At 39.5% G+C, this 12,782-nt stretch overlaps 1 protein-coding gene across 2 annotated transcripts in view; it reads right to left on the reverse strand.

Moving 5' to 3' along the window:
* STK26 (serine/threonine kinase 26) overlaps positions 1 to 12,782 on the reverse strand; it is a gene marked incomplete at its 3' end in the record, with an annotated part of 52,230 nt that overhangs the window by 21,267 nt on the left and 18,181 nt on the right. The gene's annotated exons all lie outside the window — the stretch shown is intronic.

Raw genomic sequence — 12,782 nt, forward strand, 5'->3', positions numbered from 1 at the left:
AATAGACATTTTTCTTTTTTCCCCCAAAGATTTAATTAATTAATTTATTTGACAGAGAGACCACAAATAGACAGAGAGACCACAAATAGGCAGAGAGGCAGGCAGAGAGAGAGGAGGAAGCAGGCTCCCCACTGAGCAGAGAGCCCGATGCGGGACATTTTTCTAAAGGCATCCCGATGGCCAACAGACCCGTGCAAAGATGCTCAACACATCACTAATCATCAGGGAAATGCAAATCAAATCTGCGATGAGGTATCACCTCACACCTGTCAGAATGGCTGACCCCAAAAATAACAAGAGTTGGCGAGGATGTGGAGAAAAAGGAACTCTTGTGCAGTTGGTGGGAATGTAAATTGGTGTAGCTACTGTGGAAAACAGTATGGAGGGTCCTCAAAAAGTTTAAAAAAATAGAAGTATCATATGATCTAGTAATTCCACTACTGGTTAATTACCAAAGAAGATGAAAACACTAATTCTAACAGATATAGGCACCCCTCTGTCTATTGCAGAATTACTTACAATTGCCAAAATATGGAAGCAGCCCAAGTGTTCACTGATAGATGAATGGACAAAGAAGTTATATACGATAGAATATTACACAGCCATAAAGAAACAGCCAGATCTTGCCATTTGTGACGACATGGATGAAACTAGAGGGTATACTGCCAGGTGATATAAGCCAGACAGAGAAAGACAAATAACGTATCATTTCCTTTATATGTGGAACCTAAATAAAACAAAACAAAAAACAGACCCTTAAATACAGAGAACAAACGGATGGCTGCCAGGGAAGAAGGGGTTTGGGGGCAGGGGAAAGAGATAAAGGGGAATAAGAGGTACAAACTTCCAGTAATAAAAGAAATCAGTCACAGAGAGGAAAATTCCAGCACAGGGAAGACAGTCAACAATCCTTTGGTAACACTGTTTGGTGACAGATGGCGACTCTACTTACTGTGGTGAGCACTCAGTGATGAATGAATCATTATGTTGTAAGCCTGAAACTACTATAACATCGTATGTGAATTATATACTCCCAAAAAAGGGGGGGGCAGGTACTTTTTAGAATAAAGCAGCTGACTAGACAAGAGTTTGTACATTAATGCAAGGGTAGGGATGGTGACACAATGACTAACTTGAGCGGGAAGCACGTGAATTGCTTAAAATTCTAACATTCGGCCAGCAGAACATTACTGTTTCACTCTCCTCTTTTCCAGCTCTGACATCCTAGTCACCCCACCTGTACTCCTGAACCACCATGTAATCACGGAATGCAAAAGACTCAAGAATCTCGGAGTCTTTTTTCTTAGCTTGGGATCCTATCTGTATGACATTGAAGTGCACTTGGCAATGGTAACAGGCTGAGCTCCCACAACTCATCTTGCAGCAGAAATCCAGAGTAAGTCAACATTTTGCTACAATAAAATCTGGAATGAAGCATAGTTTTTTAGGTGAACCAATGCTTTGGATATTCAAAAATTCACTGTCCCTTCCTGATTCAGAAATATCCGGTGTCTTCCACAATTCAGAATTCAAATGTTCCTCTCGCAAGACGGTATTTATATCCTTACCTAAAACTCATACAGCTGAACTGAAGACTCACAATATTTATATCCTTTCTTAAAACTCCTATAGCTGAATACGTACTGCTGATCAAGAAGAAACAGGATTTCCAAACCTCCCCCAAAAGGCACGTTATTAATTTGTACTTAAATGCTTCAAAATACAGAAGGATGATGCTAGCTAGTTGTGGTAAGCTGTATATCCAGTCTGTCCATTGGACCGACATTTATCTGTTCATTTACTACAATTTCACCTGATCAACAATTTCAGGAGACAACTATAGAGTTAGTGTGGTCCCTTAGATTTTCTGTTACTAGACAAGATCATCGAAGTTTATTTTTGTCTCTCATCAAGTTGCTTGTAGCCTTGGCAGCATCAAGCAGTAGTCTCCTTGATACTGCGAGCTACTTGTTATCCCCGCCCATCTCCAGTACCCACATAGAATAAATGTATGTTGAGCTTCCCATACGGGCTTTTAAAAATAATTTAGGGGGCGCCTGGGTTGCTCGGTGGGTTAAAGCCTTTGCCTTCGGCTCAGTCTCCTGGGATCGAGCCCCACATCGGGTTCTCTGCTCAGCATAGAGCCTGCTTCCGATCTCTGTCTGTCAAATAAATAAATAAAATCTTAAAAAAAAATAATTTAGATTTCCAGTAGGCTGCAAATGTGTTTTTACTACTTACATTTTATTATATACCTTCTCTAACACTTTAGTACCATCATCACTGATTTCCTTGGTGTTCTCTTAGCAAGACACTATACTTTGCTGTGATTAATATCACATAGTAGCAAAACCACCAGTTACCTCTTCATACTTTTGGTGATGGTTCTTGTCTTTCCGGTATCTTGTGGCAAAAATACTCGCCAAGGTCGGTGACAGATTCACCTCTCTGTAAGTTGTTAAATACAGTGGATTTGGAAAAATAAAAGGAACAAATCTTTCCATTTTTCTGATATAATCACAAAACAAACCTGAAAGTTATAAGCATACCACTGATTAAAAACTACATAGTATGCACTCTCTGGTAACACATTCTGGACTAGGAAGTGTATTCGTTTACTTTGTAACAAGATTCTTTGTTGTTGTAAGCAACAAAGATTAAATCCTAATCTCCTTAATTCAAGTTTTAAAAGGATTTCACTGAAACAATCCACCCCTGGGAGAACACAGCTGTTCTATAATAAAATGGGTTCCAGAGAGTATGTAAACAAAGATTTAAACATCAAGTCACATTTTGCATTTTAAACAAGCTCTGAAGTGAATCCTCACTCAGGGATAGTTTCGGATTTTAAATCAAGGAATACCAAATTGGAGAAAGGAAAAGAGAAAGCTTTTACACAAAGCTTGCACTTTCTACTCCTTTATCTTGAGATGAAAACTTGTCACACAGAACCCCAGTATCTAGAGTGGGGGGAGATCATGAAAACAATTTTTCCCGAGTAGAACCTCACCTCTTTGACTTCAGAAGGCTAGAGGTCCCTGCCCTGCTTATCAAGTCCTGAATCTGGGCTAGATAATGCCAAAGTTCCATCTCTTCCTCTTCTATCTCACTAGCTTCTTAAGCCAAAGTATACCAAATCTTTATTAGGACAGGTATTCTTCCTGTTTTTTTTTTTTTTCTGTGCAAGGGCAAAATCAAGCAAATACATGGTAAGTATCTCAAACAATGCAGTAGGATAAAACCTGTATGAAGAAATGGAACTGCCCACTTGTTCGCATCATTCTTCTTCAGAGTCTCTAAGAAAACCAAGTCGGCTCCCTCTGCATCCCAATCAAATTTTAAGAATATTAAAATATTAGAGAATATTAAGCATTTCCAAAGAATATTAAAATCTCCTAATCTTCCCACCTCTACTGCAAAATTCCAGTTTACTTCTAGATCCGTATTTGCATTGCCTTCTCAAAGCCATGGCACAGGACGCAGCTCTCAGGTCAGTAGCAGCAAACAAGAGGACTGGCTATGTTAACTCATGGTTTTTACAACTAATGGTAGACAATTTGTATATGACCCCACGGAAACCGGTCTTTTCACATGGGAACCTCACAGGTCCACCTCAGGATTTTCAGTGAATTGTGATTGGATCTGAACTCTTCGGCTCTAAGTACAGTGTTACATATTTAAGTCTTAGAAGTTGTCATTACTACTAAAACAGTAACTAAGGGCAGCAACAAGCTTTCAGTATGGAAATACTCTTAGTATCTCTAAAAGGGACACCTTAACCATGGAAAGTCAGGGGCAGATGGAAGAAGGCTTCTTGCACACTTTAATCACAGAATAAGAGGGCTGGAAAGATTCTTAAGGGTTCTCTAAGGGCTCTCCAGTCCTGGCTACACAGTAGAGCTGGCAGTGTAACTTTTAAAATGCAGATACCTAGGCCTCATCCCCAAAGTACTGATTTGGGCATCTCTGAGCTTAGAGCCCAGGAGTAAGTTCTTGTTTTAAAGTACTCTGAACTGCTTCCTATGCAGTTATTGTGGCACAAGCCTTGACATCGGCATTGCGAACTACCGAGCAGACATCTGAAATTTCTATCCTTGATTATAGGGAACTCATCACCCCTATTTTTCCCAGACAAGCCTCTGGCTCTCTTCTAACTGTGCACACTGAAAGTGGACAACTTAAGAGATAAAAAGTAAACCAAAGGGACTTTGGTATTTATATATATACTTAGCTGTATTTTAAAAATTTAGTCTGTAATAATTCTAATGACACATCTCTAAAATTAATGTCTAACCTCAAATAAGGCCAGAAAAGTAATATTTACCAAAACACAAAATGTATCCTGTACTTTTTTGGGGTTTTTTTTTTTTTTTTTTTGGTAATTACTTCAGTTTGTTCCTTTACTACCTGGAGGCCAGGGCCCCAGGAAGTGCCACAAAACTGAGGCAGGATAGACCAAAGTGCAACCTCCCTTACTCTTGGTGTGTATATCTTTGAACACTTAAAAAAAAAAAACACAGTATGGTCTATGTAATAATAGGGTACGTAACAGGTTCAGATCTAATTGATGACCGTTTGGAGTTAATAGTCAACTCTGGCAAAGAGTAAAAGTTTAGCTAGTAGAAAATGGGTACAAATTGTGGAGGGGGTGGAGGGAGGATAATGGTTTCCTTGACCCTCTTAAGGTCCCTGGCTGGGTCTGAAAATTAAGCTCACAAAGATGGATTCACAGAAGAAAAGCATATATATTGATTTAATATAAGTTTTACAAGATACTGGATCCTCCATAAGGAAATGAAGACTCAAAGAAATGGTTAAACTGGTGGGTCCTTTTAAAAAGAATAAATAATTTATTTATTTGGGAGAGAGAGAAAGAGAGAGCAAGAGGGCATGAGCAGGAGAGGAGCAGAGGGGACAGGGACAACCAGACCCCAAGCTGAATGTGGAGCCCAACATGGGGCTCGATCCCATGACCCTAAGATCATGACCTGAGCCAAAACCTAGAGTTGGATGCTGAACGGAATGAGGCACCCAGGCGCCCCTAAACTGGTGTGTTTTAAAGCTAGGTTTGACAAAAGAGCAAAAAAATGTGGAAACGGGCAAAGAGTATGAACTAAATGTAGCAAACTGGGGGAAACGTAGCAAGGCCTGTTTGTTCAGACTCTTCTTGGCATCCCTTTGTCCTTGGAGATATGGATGCTCCTTTCTTCCAAGTACTATGAGAACACCTTCCACATGAGGGTCTTAAGACCCACTTCAGGGGAGAGGGGCAGGGGGGAATGGAAGGAGGAGAGTCAGTCAGAGTAACCTTCCTGCTTCTATTTCCTCAAACACCTTCAGCTTAAAATATTCAATATGCCAAGGTGCTGTATTTTGGGGTAGCATATCCTGAACCCCACCAGGGGCGTTAAGAATAACTGAATCTGGAGAAACAAGAAAACTGTGGACAGAATTAGAATTAACCTTGAGGTTTTAACAGAATGGAGACCTGGAGAGCCAAAGGTGCAGTAAAAAAAAAACCCCAAAGGTGCGGTAAAAAACCCAAAGGTACAAAATCTAGTTTCTTTGAATCTGAGGTAGTCAAAGTAAAACCTCTAGTCTGCAGCTGAGAGTAAAAATGTAACAGATTTAGAAAAGAGAAGGTAGATTTCTCGGAGAATTTGACCAGGAAGGGTAGAGCTCAAGTGAAAGAACCTTCAAGAACTAAGAACCCAGCTGAGCAAAGCTGACCTCAACATAGGTTTTGCACTTGCCTCCCTACCTAAATAAAAGCCATATTATGGATGCTCTTGGTTATATGATACTTTCTGTATACTTTACAAAGACTGATCTGTGTAGAGGCCTACCAGTGACTCACGGATGAAGACAGGTATACAGGAAATAATGAGCAAAGAATGTGCTAATGATATCCGCTTAGAAAAGAAGACCTCTTACTCTCTTCAAAGTCTCAAGTGTAACACCAGGAGTGACCTGCAGTGAACTCAGGAAGCCTGGACAGTCACAGAGGGTAACTAAAAACTGTAGCCTAACAATATACTAACGACTCGAATCTACCCATTGAAATTGCTCAGGTTAGTTCTCCCAAGCTAGAGAGGAAACGCTTTTCTGGAATACTTCCATGTCTACACTATTACTTGTCATCTAACAAGTAGAATGCATAGAAATCATTTTCTAGGGGCTCTATGAGCCTCAAATGCAGTTAGTTCTATGATGCCTGCCTATGTTAAGATTTGTCAACTACCTATCAATATTGCCTCAAAAGTTATACTGAATGCTTCCTAATCAAGATACTGCCAGAAAAAAAATATGTAAAGATTTAAAATCAACAGCCACACATCTCTTAGCACTGCTTGTGTTCAAGACCACAGGACACTACCTATCTTTTTAAAGTGCTATATATTATCCAGGCACAGCTGACTGCTCCCTAGATAGATAGAACCGTCACAGGCTTTTACAGCTGGAAGGGAGTGTGTAGGTCATGCACACCAACTCCTTATCACCACCATTAGTAACAAGCATTTACCGTATGCCCACTGGGTCCCAGGCTAATACCACCAAATGGAAGCTAAGAAATTTAAGGCCACCTAAGTCAAAATGATGGCAAAGGTAGGGAAAGGTTAAGAAGGGAAACAGAAATCCTGAAACTAAAAGATTTGATGGGATCTTTGAGATGAACAGGAACTTAGCAAACATCTGACCCAAAATCCATTCTTACCGGGGAAAAAACTCCGTAGCTTATGGAGGTCAGAAACTGTTCAAGGATGTAAGGTAGTTAACTAATGGCAAAGCCTCAACTTGAATCCAGGTCCCCTGACTCCTAAGTGCAAGGTTCCTTCACTACAGCTTGGACCAATTTGTAACTTAAATTATACTCTTCTGCTATAAAACCAAAATTATTTTCCATCACACACAGAGCACGTAACTGTTGAAGGTCTACTTTGGAATATCCCTACATTTAAAGAGTCTGAAAACTTTTAAACATCAAAAATTTTGGAGAAAAAAAAGTAGAATTTTCCTCTCCCCCAAATGATACGATTTCTTACAATTTTGGAATTACTCTGCAATTGACTGATCCCTGCAGATATGCATGATTACCAAATATTTTATACTACAATTCCACAGAGAAGTAACCTGTATGTAATCTTGACTTTCAGGCAAGGGTACTGTATTTGGCCCATTTTTTCCCATGTCAATAACTAATCTGGAATGGGCTAGCCTCTGGAGTGTGGGAGGCAAGGTAGTGATGGTATTCCATACCATGAGTCCCACAGGATCCAATGTCCGGAAACCAAGAGCTCCAATTCCAGCTTTATCGGTGATTTACTGTAACCCTTAACACTTTCATAACCCTTAACACTAGGGCTTTCAGTTCTGTTCCTTTAAAAAAAAGACCCTGAGGTTGATGAAATGGTCCAAGAATAAAAATACTATTTTTGTGCTAGGTTTTATACAGGGCAGAGACTGTTCACATGACCATGTGAACACTCAGATTACTTTAATAATGAGAATAAAAGAAACTCATAATTTTTTCTAGACTTTAGAAGGATGTGATGTTAGCAGAGTGTTTTCCTCCTTTGTACAACCTCAGGTTCATATTACAAGTATCTGATAACAAAGTTGATGGAATTCTTAAGAGACCTCTGTGATTTAGATTTCTGGAGTAAAATATTTAGCTTCACTGTATTCTGTATGTGACAGAATAAGAACCAAGGTAATAACTGGTATGTCTGTATGTGTTTCAAATTAAACATGGAGAGTTGGGCTTGAGGTGGTCAGTCGTCTGAATTTTTATTTCCATGTCTGAGAGCTCAAAATATTTATCTAAGTGCATACAGAAAATGTTCCTAGTTTGCCTATTTTTATGCCACACTCACATTTTTTTCTCTCTCAAAGGTCATGATCTGCTTTGCCAACATACTGCACATGTCAAACTGCCCAGTTTTATGTATATGCAATAAAATAAATGAACTGTAGTAAAAAAAAAAAAAAAAGTTGTTACGACAACCCCGGTCTTCCTTGTGGTCACCACACGGCATTTTATCAACTCACAGTGGCGTCTCCTTCTTTTCTTACCACTTAAAAGGAAGTTTTGAGACAGCTGAGGCAGCCCTGGTCTCACTGGCAAAAAGCACGAAGTCGAAGGTCTCATACAGTATTATTTTGTACTCTTAAGCAACAATTTAAACTTCCAGCAATTTTGTGCACAACAACAAGAAGAAGAATGTGTTCATAAGGCAGAAATAGAATTAAGTTTATAAGTACTTTTTCATCCTTCCTTTAGTTTATTATTCCTATTTTTAAATGTACCTCATTAGCAAAAATACTTGGAAAATATTGTAGCAAAGGATAAATTCGTTGAAATTATTACAAAAGGTTTTGACACGGTGGCATGAATAACACAGCAGTTTGAGGAGTTTCTCCTTATTAATTTTGAGTCTACTTCACCTCTAAGAACAAAAGAATAATTGAAAATACTCCATCTGAATTCCTCCTACTCAAGAGAGGGTAAGGGAAGAGCTTCCTCTGTCCTCCTAACGTGCTTTCTTCTTTGTACTTAAGCTCAGAGCAGAGGGAGAGAACAAAGGAGTAAGCGGGACACATTCTGGGATGTGAAGAATGAAGTTCTTTACACATGTTGGTAAGACAGTTCAATTTACAATCGGGGAAAGAAGAATAAAACATCTCTTTGATTCCACTGTCCCTTTCCCACGTACCCCATTTTTTCTAAAGAAAAAAAAAATTAAATGCAGAAAAGCATGAAAAGAAATTTCACCGTAGCTTCTCCCCTCTTCGAAATCCTTAAGAAACAGAATCCTAGCCAGAGGCGCTTTTATTAGCTCTATTTCCATCTTAGATAGATCTTGAAATTCCGGCCATCTTAACTGAAAGTAGAAACATCAGATTATTCTGTTCAGCCAGGTAAATCACCTTCAGGTCTAAGGCCACTTAAATGGAAGGAAATAACTAATTTTGTCTTTTTGACTAACTTTCTGGGATGTGCAGTTCCCTTAAGCCTTTAATTATAACCACGGGTAAGGGGAAGGAGACATCCTGCAAACAATCACATTTTTTTCTCAATAAACCAAAAAGTCTAAGGCTATCATCACAATAAATGCTGGATGCAAAATGCCATTGCATCATTTAGCTCATTTCTCTGTGACCTTACAGCTATCCAGAGGAAAAAGGAGGTCTGGTTTCTTACAAGTATTGCAGAGGTAAAGCAAGCAGAGAGGTCAGGCAGAATTGCCCTCATTTTGCTTATCCTGGAAATTATGAGAACTCAGAGATTAGATGTTGGCTTCGCCATCTGTACAATGAGGGAAAGAGGACTCGGTGATCTCTAAATCGCTTCCTGTTTTGACACTGCGAATCTGTGAGGTATTAAAGCCAAGTCGCTTTGTTCCCCTCCTTGCATCACTGGCAATTGCCAACTCTAGTTTCGAAGCGATCACGAAGGCAGGGGGTGAACTGGCAATTCTGTAGTGGTATACGATGGCTCAAATGGGAAGTTTACGCTACCCCACTGCTGCAGCCAGCAATTCAGAATCTCACTGGCAGACTGCATTCAAGGCCCAACTCGCTGATACTGTAACGAAGTAGGCTCAGAAGCCGAGGCCGGACGGAGAGCAACAGGATGAGTTACTGTCCAGACTGCCCTCTCACCTCTCACAGGGACCAGATCCCATTGAGTATGAGCGACTGCTCTAAGGAAGTCAGGGGAGCCAGAAGCGCAGCTAACACAGGACTCAAGGTTATATTCGTCGCCTTCTCCTTTCATTGTAAATTCATTCCCAAAGTAATATTCAGAAAAGTAACATAATTGTACTTGCCCATATACAGAACTAGAACGCCCAACAAAACTAAGTGCCCAAGGGGAAAACGTCAGGGATAGCTTCTCATATATCGAACACAAAGCTTCAGTGAGTAGTAGCTCGGACATAAAAATCTGAAGGCAATGCTCCATTGGAGAACAATTTTACATTCTTATTATTTAAGATTTTTATTTATTTATTAGACAGAGGTCACAAGTAGGCAGAGAGGCAGGCAGAGAGAGAGGAAGGGAAGCAGGCTTCCCGCTGAGCAGAGAGCCCGATGCGGGGCTCGATCCCAGGACCCTGGGATCACGACCCGAGCCGAAGGCAGAGGCTTTAACCCACTGAGTCACCCAGTCACCCTCTTACTTTCTTATTATTGAGGCTTTGAGTCATGCCATTTTCTCTGCCAACAATACAACCCTCACTCTCCCTCCATTTCTGGAAATACCACAACTCTTAAAAACAAACAAACATACAAAACACCTTCCCAACTCCCCAGGGTAACCTGATCACCTAACAGTCAACTGCTTCATCCACTGCCCTCCCATAGCTCTTTGCTGGAGCCTTGGACTCAGCACACATTTTATTATCTCTGTGTTCTCTTTCACTGCCATGATCATTCTTTTTTCAAATGAATAAGCTCACTAAGGATGGGGCTCTGTCTCAGTAAGCACCAGGTACCCTCACAGCACCCAGGGCAGCGCCTTGCATACTGGCTGTAGTTCTTGGTTATTTGCAAGGTGTGTGCAACTTACCTGCAATCTTTGGCATTGAAGCGATCCTTTCATTTGTAGTTTGATTTCAGACTTTTGGTGCAAGGGAGAGTGCATTCGGTACACTTGAAGGATGTTAAAATAGGTATGAAATTCTCTGTGTCAATCGCTATTGTTGCATGTGATTAACATAATAGAAACTTTCCAAAGTGACAACTTTGAGAGTTTTTTTTCTTACTTGGAGAGCTCTTTAGGTTGCAAAATAGCAATTCTTAATTAATATGCAGCCATACCCAAAGGAGAGTAGGTAGTAGTCATACCCACAAGGATGCATATCACTAATATATGCAAATATGATTCTGGAAGCACATCCGCAATTACTATTAATGAGAGCCATATGACTGTGTGTCCTGGAGAGTAGCACAATTTCATACTCCAAGGCAAAGATTAAAGGTCTCGAAGAGTGGCAGTCGGTGCATCATTCTGCTGTATATTTCTTTTAATTTACCTGGGCTAAACACATATAGAAATACACAATTCCATCAGGGATCAGGTTTAACCTTAAGCATGAATGTTAAAGTAAAGGGATTATTACTTACTAGACAGGATGTTACATAAATATGGCCTGGGATTGATAACAAGCTCTTACTATAAAATATTCATTTGGAAAGGGGGATGAGGCCATATAGTGAAAGGAAGACAAAGATTCTGCTAATACAGAAATGATAAAACAGGTATCCTAATTTATTCAAGCCATTATTTAATCAAACCCACACACAGGGCACTTTAACATGATGGACGCTGAGAGCCTCATTTTACGCTATCCATCCTGGAGGTGAAATAAAAGGATGCCATTCAAGTACTTTCAGAAATACACATCTTTGGATAGAATCTAAGGCAGAGATACCTTATAGCAAATATCGAGCTATTGCAGATAATATTACTGTGAATCTTTAGCACACTTATTAAAATGCATCAGATTAAAACAAAATTGATTTGCTCACTGCCTATCTTCCTTCTAGATGGGGAACTCCAATTAAAATCAATAGGTCTGAAGCTTGTAAGCACAGTACTAAATTATTAACACCACGAGTTCTTTTAGAAAATTAACACTGATTGAAAAAGTGGAATTTTACATAGACTTACCTTTCCATTCTTAATGAGAAAGTGGCTACAGTATAATTTCCCTCCAACATTTTTCTCTTTAATCAAATCTATACTTTGAACGGATTTAATCAAATTGTATTTGCAAGGAGTTACCCAATGGAATCTTAGGACTAAGGAAAATTACCTCTTAGGTCCTACTGGTTTTAACATTCTATGATCCCAAGAAAATCATACTGATGGGATGATGGGTATCAACACTAAAGAATTTTAAGTCTGGCAAATACAAAGACTAGAGAAGATTCTAGAATACTCTAAAAGAATGGTCTGTAATATTTTCAATAATCCACTCTGTAGTTCCTCAAAGTGAGAAATATCATCAGAGCATTTGTTTATGTGTGTGTGAATGGGTGCAGGGCTACAAGAATAATGCTTTGTTATTTTTACGTATTTTACCTTACTTAATATCTATGTCCTTAAAGAATTTGAAGAAGTGCATTCATAAACAATACATTCAGGAATCAAGTAAAGTGGGTGTCTTTGTGGGTCACAGCTGTACCTGAAAACCTAAGGCAAGAAGAGCTACTACAAATGAACATAAAAGTTAGCTCTGAGCTCAGCACTGTGGTGCACCCAACATATATGAGAAATTAGCTTATGGGAAGAAACCTGTTACACTAACAAAACAGGGGCTGGATTTCGACATTCTCACTGAGGATTTTTATTACCATTACTCCTTCCCCCTTGCATAGGGAATACCAGTTCATCTGCCAAAAGGAAAAAAAAAAAAAAAAGGCCCTGTTTATCACAGTATTTCCATTTCTCCAAAGGATTCCAGCTTGGAGACCTCTTCTGCTTTTTGTTGTCAATTAATCTCCTCTTGAAGTTTACAAACTTTTCCCAAACTGAAATTTCTCAACCCATCTCCATCCTACCCTACACCCCACTGTCCCCGCGTGAATATCCTAATCCCTATCCCTAAAGGTACAAACTTACCAGTTTGAACCCCCACCGATTTGTGTTGACCTTGCTGACACCTGTTCATGTTACCGAAGCAAAACATTTGACAAACTCAATATTCAAAGACAGGGGGTTAATGCTACTGACATAATGAGCTACTACGAACATGAGTTGAATCTTTTAATTTTTA

The sequence above is a fragment of the Mustela nivalis genome (assembly GCF_964662115.1).
Source record: "Mustela nivalis genome assembly, chromosome: X".
Classification (NCBI taxonomy): Eukaryota; Metazoa; Chordata; class Mammalia; order Carnivora; family Mustelidae; genus Mustela; species Mustela nivalis.